This window comes from Myotis nattereri (assembly GCF_964212035.1).
Source record: "Myotis nattereri genome assembly, chromosome: 3".
Lineage (NCBI taxonomy): Eukaryota > Metazoa > Chordata > Mammalia > Chiroptera > Vespertilionidae > Myotis > Myotis nattereri.
The window spans coordinates 174,251,312-174,262,000 of record NC_138077.1 but is presented as its reverse complement, the minus strand read 5'-3'; the positions used below and the strand labels follow the sequence as shown (position 1 = coordinate 174,262,000).

Genomic DNA, 10,689 nt, shown 5'->3' with positions numbered 1-10,689 from the left:
GGCACTGGCAGTGTGACAATACTTGCAGGGTAGGATCCTGTCCTTCAAGATGTGGCTTATGTTTTGTCCTGTTTAACTAATTACATTGCTCTGGAAGATAAGGGATGAACGTGAAAGTGGCTACCCCAACTCTCATACCCAGTGATCCACTTGTGGAATTTGTGCTTCCATTCTCTTAATCTTAGGCTCCTCCAGTTTACAGAACTTAGTTCTGTGGTGGGGAACACTCTTTTCCAGGGCATATTACACCCTACACTGTAACTACCACCAAAAAACTTTGGCCTCCTCATATAACAGTAGACCAATAGGCTAAGAAGAATATTATCTACTGGCTGTGTTCATTTATCCTGCCACTATAAGGCAAAAGGGTGAGTGCTACACTAAAAGGGAAGATATGGAAACTTGAAAAATCACTGAGATATCTCTTTATACTTCCATGTCTCATAAAGACTATGGTCAAGTACATCAAACATATCCGAATAAGGGCAGAGCAACTAAGTACTCAGAGCTCTTAGGGATTAAAGTCTGGGTCACCCCAGTAGGCAAACAACCTGGACTAGATAACATTCTACCTAAGGGTGAGGGGAGTCTAGATATATAGTTGATGAAGGAATAATGAACATTAATTTTTCCCTCTAGAAAAACTATAGCTGTAGACTGTAGCTTCCCTCACGAACTCTTGCTTTAGTCTTTCTTCAAGATATCATCACATCTAGCCACCACACTCAAAATGAATCATTGGACTTGCACTATACTCTCAGAGAAGCAGTGAGAACAACTTAATTTTTAAAAATGGAGCTATATTGTACTCTTGGAACTTCTTGTTATAAGATTGCGATGAAGAAAGGAAATAAGGAAGAGCCCAGAAGGGAGACTGGCAAGGTGAGGAAGTGCTTTACTTAGGGTGGCAGAAGAGGGACTCTGAGGAGATAAAACTGAAGCTGACCCTGCAGTGAGGGAGTGGAGCCGGCAGCCTGTGCAAAGGCTGGGGCCTAGGGGCACTCACGAAAAGGGTGGGATTCATCTAGATCAGTGGTTCTCAACCTTCCTAATGCCGCGACCCTTTAATACAGTTCCTCATATTGTGGTGACCCCCAATTTCATTGTTACAAATTGAACATAATTAAAGCATAGTGATTAATCACAAAAACAATATGTAATTATCTATGTGTTTTCCGATGGTCTTAGGTGTCCCCTGTGAAAGGGTCATTCGACCCCCAAAGGGGTCAGGACCCACAGGTTGAGAACCACTGGTCTAGATCTCCTCAAGGCCTAACAAATAGATTTGGACAGATCTAAAACAAACTGCAAGCAGCACTATTCACAATAGCCAAAAGGTGGATACAACCCAAATGATGAATGGACAAACAAAATGTTGAATGTCCTTATGATGGAATGTAATTTAGCCATATAAAGAAAAAAAGTGCTGATTCACAGTACAATGTGGATGAATGTTGAAAACTTGATGCTGAGTGAAGGTTATGGAAGACCAGATACGGTATGATTCCATTTATATGAACTGCTCAGAATAAGCAAATCTATAGAGACAGAGAGGAGACTAGTGATTGCCAGGGGTTGGGGTTAGGGAGAAGTGGCTACTAATGGATATGGGGTTTCCATTTGGGGTAAAGAAAAGTTTCTGGAACTAGATAATGGTTATGGTTGCACAACACTGCAAATGTAGTTAATGTCACTGAGCTGTACCCTTCAAAATAGTTATAATAGTAAATTTTATGTATGTTTTACCACAATAAAAATATTTTAAAGAAATGATCTTAAAGGCAGACCCATTTATAACAACTGCTGAAGTCTCCACTGTACCTGACTTCTTAGCTTCAGGTGGCACACTTGAAGGCAGATGGTGACTGGCAGCAGAAGTGGAAGGACTACCTTCTGTCCCTTCCAAACCATTTCCTCTTTCTTGTACCTTTGACTACAAAAAACAGTATGGTTTTCATTCCTTCACTCATGAAAAACATGTGCACAGGGAAAAACTGTACCTACTAACCCTAGAATTGCACCAGAAACAGTGAAAAACAGAAAAAAATTATCATTTAACAGTTGCTTATGCTTTATGTCTTCTGTGGCACCCAGAAGCCTCTCCCAGGTTGCACTGGTTTTGCTTTTATTGAACTGATTTTTTAATTGCCTCTACCTTTTTGTATAGAATATTTTTTATAATACTTATTGTTGAAAGTATTACTTATGTCCCTTTTTTTCTCCCACTGACCCCTTATAGCCCGCCCCTGCCCCAGGCCTCTACTACCCTATTGTCTGTGTCCATGGGTTATGCATATATGCATATAACTTCTTTGGTTGATTTCTTCCCACCCCCTTTTAATATGGGCTTCTAATTCTTAATTATAAGGTCGACATCTTTCCTGATTGGTACCATAAATGTTTAAGAAATATGACTAAATCATTTCTGGTTTTCTACTTTTATTTTCTAGCATGTGTCAGAAAGCATGCTGGCAGGAGATCAAACACCCAGGTTTAACACTTTGAAGCTGATGTCATGATAGATATTGTAGAGGCAAAGACCCAGTACATTCTTCCAAGATGCGAAAACAGGAGCAGGGAGAATATTAACTCTTTAGAGACTGGACAGCCATGTCTTATTGTTCATATGTTCCAGGGCACCAGCTCTACCTTTTTATGCATCAGTGTGGGGCTGTGGAGAAAGCAAAGATTTTGGAGTCAGAATCCCAGTTCACTTATTCAGCTAACTATTGGACAATGGGCAACCCCTCCTAAATTTTGCTGAACAATTTCTTAATCTATAATATGGGGAGGGTTGTTAAAAAAAGTAAACAGTATGTGTCAAAAGCAGCCAGGACAGCATAATTACTCATAGAAAACAATAAAAGGAAATTAATATTGACTATAGCAACAATCAGAAACTTCTCTCCAGAGAATAAAGTGAGTAGGTGTTTGAAATGGTGATTCACCAATGTAGAGCAGACAAGGACCAGCTCTAGCCAGACTCAATCTCCTAAATAAATATAGGCCTATTCAGATTATCTATTTCTTCTTGTGTGATTTTGGTGAATTGTATCTGTCAAGTTACTGGCTCATTTCACCTAGGTTATCAGATTTGTGGACATAGAACTGTTCATAGTATCCCTGTATTTTCCCTGTATTGTCCATAGGATCTGTAGTAATGTTCCCTATTTCAAGATGGAATGTTCATTTACCAATTGGGGAAGATTAAGAGAAGGAATGTCTTGGGGGGAGATGAAACCCCCAGTTTTGGACTGGTTAAATCTGAGGTAACCCATCTAAATGGAGAGGTCGACTGGAAGTTGAATAAATAAGTTGTAGTTTTGCTTGTCCTGTCAGTCAACTGCATTAAATAAGAGGGTGGGATGAACTATAGTAAATGCTGATGGTAACAATTAAGATGTGGATAAGATTTAATCTTTCAGTTTAGCAATCTTGGAGTTATAGGTGTTCTTGACAAGAACAGTTTCAGTAGAGTTATGGCTTAAAACTTGAGAATAGAAAAACAAAGTGTTGGGAGGACGTCTGGGAAAATTCCATAAGAGATTGATAGACAGCTGATTTGCCCTGCAACGTTATGTTTTGATTCTTCCTTAGAATAATGTGTTCAAAGTCATGGGTTCAATGGCTATTTGAAACCATGGGTCAACCTTGAGAATGGAAACCACAGGAAACTGATAATAAAACAAAAGGCAGAAAGAGCATGGGTACCTGATGACAGCGTGAAGTCACCCTACTAATCCTGAATGCCTATTTTAAGATATATTTTATGTAAAACAGACTCAAATTACAGTGGGAAGGCTGGGGAGTGTTGGGGTGGGGGAAGGTAAGAGATCAACCGAAGGACTTGTATGCATGCATATAAGCATAACCAATGGACACAAGACACTGGGGGGATAGGGTGAGGGCATGTGCCGGGGGGTAGAGGAGGCCAGGGGAAGGTCAATGGGGGGGAGGGGAAGGAGACATATGTACTACTATCTGTAATACTTGAAACAATATAATAAAATTTTAAAAAACCAACAAAAACAAACAAACATAAATTTCTATTATTTATTCCACTGTTATTTCTATTTTGTGTTACTATCAGCCAAAAACAATCCCTAACTGATATAACCCAAATTCAGCATCCATTCCAGGAATGTAGGTGACTAGGACACTTACAAATGCTTATGCATAGAAATTACTGTTTGGAAAATGCACAAAAATACTAAGAGAATTTTCCAGCTGGACCTCATTCCCAAAGTGAATCTCAAAGACAGTTTTATACCAACCGTATATATAACCTGGAGGAAGTCCAGAAGCTTTTTAGGAAGAGAATGTGGCCGCTGTGCCTGCTGATACTGCTGTAGTTTAGTGAAAATGGAAAGGCCGGAACGATGCCCTTTGAAGAAGCACAAATGTTATTAAATAATGGATTTTGTCTCACCTCCTACAACAGTCAAGAGCAAAAGGATGAAAAGGGAATCCTATTCTTCTATTAATAACTCCTTAGTCAGGCTTATGCTGACAAAGCAGAAATCAACTGTAAAATTAGCAATTTTGTCTGCAAATTAGACCCTTGCAAAGTCATAAAAAGAGGAAAGGAATTAAGAAAAATTTTATTAATGGAGTCAAGGATGGAACTACCATGAGTGATAGAGCATAAATACCCAGACAACTGGTACTTATTTTAAGGAGGATATTACCCAGGTTTTAAGTAGCTGCTTATAGCTATGAATGAAGAAAGTGTGAATTTATAGCTCTTGGATCAGTGGCCTTTCTTAATGGCTCCTTGGAGCAAATCTATCAGAACTTGAGGAGCATGAAGTTTAGGTTGATGTTAATAAAAACTACCCCGTCCACCCCTATTTGAGATATTACTATTCCTTTTTAGAAAGGCAGTGCAGTTAGTGGAAAGAGGTTAAACTTCGGAGGCAGTTGAAGTTAGGTTTGAACCTCATTCTGCTCCATCACTAGCCTTGGGAAAGTGTTTTCACCATTCTGGCCTTCTTATTTTGTCTTTTATCAAAGCAGGGGATGATTGTGCCTCACTGGGTTAGTAGCATTAAATTAAATTACATACAAAGAATTTGATCCCTAATAGGCTGTTAGCAAATGTTACTCCCTTTCTTCTTTCCCTTCAAAATTGGAGGGCCATGAAGAACACACCTTCTCCTTGCAACCCATGCAAAACAGTTATTTAGCTCCCTGACATTCTCCCCTTACGTAGGTCAGCCCCTACAGAGGAGCTGAGAACATTTTCATAATTTATGGCCAGTCTCATGCAACAGGCTCCCATTTGCAATTTTATGAAAATAATAAATCAATATCCAATAGGGGGGTAATCAGAAGAAAGAAACTGAGATCCCTTTAATACTAAAGCAGCAGGGGGCTCCATTCCAAGAAGGAGCATAACACAGGAGGAGAAATTTGAACTTGGTACAGTTTGCTTCATTGGTAGTGTTGGTAATTTCCACCATCATAGTCATCTAATACTTCTTAAGTTCCAAGAGGATAATGAGGAGTTTGGGGCTCTTGGGGGAGGGGGCTCTTTTAGAGGTCTTGGGTGAGTCTTGATCATTCTTGCTTTCTTATTTCAAGGAGGTATTTTGTATGTGAAACACAGATTTTCAGGCCTATGGCTGGAAAATGGCAAAATATAGACAAAGCAATCAAATCCACAATGCACATGGAAGAAAGACACTATTTGAAGGGAGATAAATCATTGAGCAAGACTTGAATAGCACTTTATTTATTTATTTTTTGTTAATCCTCACCCAAGAATATTTTTCCATTGATTTTTAGAGAGAGTGAAAGTGAGGCAGGGAGGAGGGAGAAAGATAGATAGATAGATAGATAGATAGATAGATAGATAGACAGACAGACAGACATTGATGTGAGAGAGCCACATTGATTGGTTGCCTCCTTCATGCACCCTAACTGAGGCTGGGGATTGAACCCTAACTGAGGCTGGGGATTGAAACCCAGGTACTTGCCCTGGACCAGGAATTGAACCTATAACCCTACACTGTACAGGCTGATACTCTAACCACTTAGGAACACCAGCCAGGGCCTGAATAGCACTTAAAAAATATTTTTCTAATAAATGGCTGTAGCTTACAAGACTACAAATTTATAAAAATCCAGCTGTATTAAAAAATCAATTCAATCACTTTCAAATGGAGTAATGTAATCCCAGAATCATTTCCCTTCAATCTTTTCAGATCTTAAGATCATAGAATCTTCTATCTCCCCTACCTCCCTTTCCCTCTTGTAATCATCACACTGTTGTCTGTGCCATACTGTTTATTTTCTCTCTAATCTCCTCCCTTATTTACAGTTTTGTTTTCCATGGTTTTGCTCCCTCCTCTATCCCAGGCAACCATGGTCTGAAAATATTGAGTGGAACATTCCAGAAAGAAACAATTTATAGGTTTTAAATTGCACACCATTCTGAGTAGCGTGATAAAATCTGGTGCTGTCAACTTGACCAGCTCTGTCCTGCCCAGGATATAAATCATCCCTTTGTCCAGTAAATCCACTCTGTATATGCTCCTGCCCACTCCCACCCATTAGTCACTTAGTAGCCTTCTTGGTTATTAGATCACAGTCTCACAGTGTTTGTGTTAAATTCACCCTTATTTTACTTAAGAATGGTCCAAAGTGCAAGAGAGTCATGCTGGCAATTCAGATATGCCAAGGAAAACCATAAGTGCTTCCTTTAAATGAAAAGGTGAGTATAGTACAAGAAGATATTTTGAGAAAAAGAAGGAGACCGTATTCATATAGCTTTTATTAGAGTATACAATACTGTTATAATTGTTCTATTTTGTTATTATTTGTTAATTTCTTACTGTACCTAATTTATAGATTAGACTTTATCATAGGTATGTTTGTATAGAAGAAATATATAGAATTTGGTATGCCCCACAGTTTCAGGCATCCACTGAGGGTCTTGGAATGTATCCCTGTGATAAAGGGGTACTACTGCACCACAAACTAAGTGACATAAAAGAGCAGAAGTGTCACAGTTCTGGAGGTTAGAAGTTGGAAATCAAGGTGTTGGCAGGACCATTCTCCCTCTGAAACCAATGTGGGAGAATTCTTCCTTGCTTCTAGCTTCTTGCTTCTGCGTTGATATGACCCCCATGAGCATTCTATATATATGTAATGTTTCATACATATGCTTGTGTAATTTTCCACTCTAAGTAAAATAAGTATCCTTAAGAAAGAAAAGAAAAAAGGTAAATTGAGTTGCAGTTGAGGACCCCACTCTCAGGGCCAGGTTCAGGACCATGATCTGGATTCATTTCCAGATTGGGCAACCCAAGAAACAGATTATTCCCCACACAGTGGAGAGAGACTTCAAAAAGGAGCATGAGAAACTGCAGCTGGAAGCCCAGATCAAGAGGCTGCAGAAGAGCCCCATTGCTGACCTAGCCATGTCCAAATCTGCTGTGAAAGAAAATATCCTTAGATGTCTTCTCCAATGCCTTCTGTGAGCAAGACCAGGACTTCCTGAATATGGTGACAGCGTTGGGCATGGCCATGAAGCAGTTGGATGCCTTCAATCAGCAAAATGTGAACCAGATCCAAAGGACCTGGATTGAACCCTTAATAAAGTGTGGCAGTGTCTTCCCAAGTATCATCATGGCAGTGAAATAGCAGGAGCAGGCCTTAAAGGACTATAGCAGATTGAAGGTCAAGGTGGAGAAGTCAAGGAAAAGGACCAGTGCTAGTCAAACTCCACCTGGCCCAAGACGAGCTTCAGCTTGTAGGAGACAACTTGGTAGCCAAGATCAAGCAGCCCCTGGATGAGATGCTGTGATTTTACAACAGTCAACCTGACTACTTCCAGCCTTGCTTTGAGCTCCTTATCCTAGTGCAGATGGTACACTGCTCTGAAATGTTTAAGATCTGTGGAGACTTGACCCAACAACTTGACCAGCCTGGCTACCCAGTGGGAAAGGGAGAATAAGGCCAAACAGAGTGAGCTGATGAGTAAATGCCTATTACCCTGGGAAGACTCCAGGGACATCAGTCAGTCTCTCTAGTCTTTTCAAGCTTAGGCTCAGGCAGCTGGCCTGCAGAAAGATCTCCCTCTGGGAAAGGCTGGCATCTGGAGGGTTGGGGACAGAGGCAGCTCCTGCTCTACCTCACCAACTCTTTAGCATGAGCCTGGTACCAAGAGCCCCAAGCAGGCTACTATCTCCTCACCCAATGGCGAGAGTCTGCAGACACAAGTAGACAGTGTAGAAAAACCCCAGGGGCTTTCTTATTTTTTAAAAAAATCCATCTGAAATTCATCCTGGCCTAGGGCCAGAGCTTCTGGCCTTCCAAGAGCATGGGCTTTGTCAGCTCACTTGAGGTCTTAACCTTGCTTGCATGGTTGGGATCACATCTATCTTCATAAGATGCATGTGGGGAGTCCACCCATTCTCATTGGGTGGTGTTCATTTGTTATCTGGAAGAGCAACAAAGCACTCAGAAAAGTACCCCTCCCCTCCACAAAGAAAAAAACCATCTAGACAGGTTTTTGTTATAGTGTTTATTGATGAAACGGTTCCATTTAGAAAGTTTTATGCATCAAAAAGCTTTGAATTTGACTAAGCTGTCCATTAATTCATCTCTGAAAAAGTGAGTGGCATTTAATTTTTGCTACTATATTTTACAGCATTAGAAACCTTATGCATTAGGTAGTTTCTCAAAATGTGATTCTCTATGCAATGGCATTTAGCAAACAGTCTATCATCTCGCTCGGATGCATGTAAAAAGGTCTCATTTGAGAGCTCTGTGGTAAATAGCTGGTATTTAGTGACAAAAGTACACTTAACCTGAGTTTTCTACCACCCGCATGGACTTTTTACTCTGAGAATTGGTCTTCTCGGCCACTTCATAGCCAACGAGGACATCCCAGCAATTGCCCCTTGGGTAACTTGGCATTAGAGCAGCAGGCCTGTCTGGGGGTGGTGGCAGGCATTATGATTATATCCAGATAAATAAAGGCCTATTTTTAAAATGCCAATTTTAGATATAAATCCAGGGTTCAACATTCTCAGAATTGAGTTTTCAGCAATCTGGTATCCTGAATGCTCCCAAGTTTCCTTGGCATTCCTTGGCCTCACTCCAGTCTGCTCCATCATCCCATGGCCATCCTCTGCCTGTGTGTCTGTCTCCTCTTGTTGTAAGGACACAAGTCATTTTAAATGAAGGGTCCACCCTATTGCAGTATGACCTTATTTTAACTAATTATATCTGCAATGATTCTATTTCCAAATAAGTTCACATTCTGAGGTAGTGGGCTTAGGACTTTGAGATGTCATTTTTGGGGCACTTTAATTTATGATAGAATATAGAGATGATTGATAATTGGTCCCTGCATTGGATACCTCCTTGTCTGATAGCTTATAGATATGCAGGCTTAGAAATTAGCACACTTGGCTTTGAAGCTCAGTCAAACCCACTTACTAGCCAGATGACCTTATCTAGATAACTTAAGCCACATTAAAAAATGGGACAAAACTTTGAGAAAATTAAATAAATTGAAGGCTAGCGAGAGTATATCAAGGTGATTAGCAAGGGTAGACACTGAATAAATACTATTTTTCCCAATAACAAGACTTTATTACCTGATCAGTTTATTCATTCATGCATTTATTTTTTAGTGAGCACCTAATATATCCAAGCACTAGGGTCTCATTCACATAATAGAGAAAATGACAGTAATTACCATTCAACTCTAACCTGGATTTTAATTGAAACATTTATTTCACAAAATGCCAAAACAAATTCAAGATAAGAAAAGTGGTCACTTGCCCACTTGCCCACAACCTGAGTATTGAAGAGTGATAAAGGGAAAAAGAACGAACATTTATTGTTTACCATGTAGCAGACAATGTATTAGGTGAGTTATAGATTATCTCATTGATTCTGAAATCAGCATGGGGAGGTAGTTGTTCAATTAAGTAAACTGGTCTCAGGAAAGTGAAGAAACCTGCCTATGAACATGCAGCTAATAATTACTATGAGCCTTTCCCTCTTCGCTGCCGCACTGAGGAGTCTATTTGCTGTTGGTTAGGCATTTTATTGTCAAATTGAAGATGCAGAGATGAATGAGGAAGAACAATGGCTCAGTACTGCTTTGCCAGAACCCTTTACTCTATGTATTTTATGGCAATTTATCTTCAGGCCATTTTTGTACCCACTTCTGACTTATTTTCTTTCGATATTACATATGAGAATGATTCAAGCGAAGCCTAGATTGTGCCAAATTCTGTTTACTTTTTGCTGCATGGCTTTGGAGAGACCCACTAGCACCCTTTAACCACACTCTCTTAAAATCAGAGTGGCAAGGGATGCTGTCAGTGGTCACATATGAGGACTCATTACAAGATTCTAATGTCCTCCATTCTCTGTTCTAAGAAACCAGGCACCTACACATTAGCTGGAAGCGATCCTCCAGCTTTACACTCTTCTCCTCTGACTTCTTCAAGGCCCTGCATCACCACCTAAGGATGCATTAAAACTAGTGCCAGGTAACAAGTTCTCCATATGGTTCGTCTTTCCAGTGAAATCCTACAAGTTTTGCATCTTGGAAGACCATGAGAGCCATGGTGTTGACTTCTGTTCCTACGTTCTTTTCCTTCACTTTATTGTCTGAGTGATTCATATATTCTCCTGGACACTAGTAGGTATCTTAAAAGCCTT

The 10,689-nt window shown here is 40.0% G+C and overlaps 1 pseudogene across 1 annotated transcript; it reads left to right on the top strand.

The window, feature by feature from the left end:
- Positions 1–7,277: 7,277 nt before the first annotated feature.
- Positions 7,278–8,036, top strand: LOC308515538 (bridging integrator 3-like; annotated as a pseudogene). Its single transcript has one exon. The product of its transcript is annotated as a bridging integrator 3-like (transcript).
- The last annotated feature ends 2,653 nt before the right edge of the window (positions 8,037–10,689 follow it).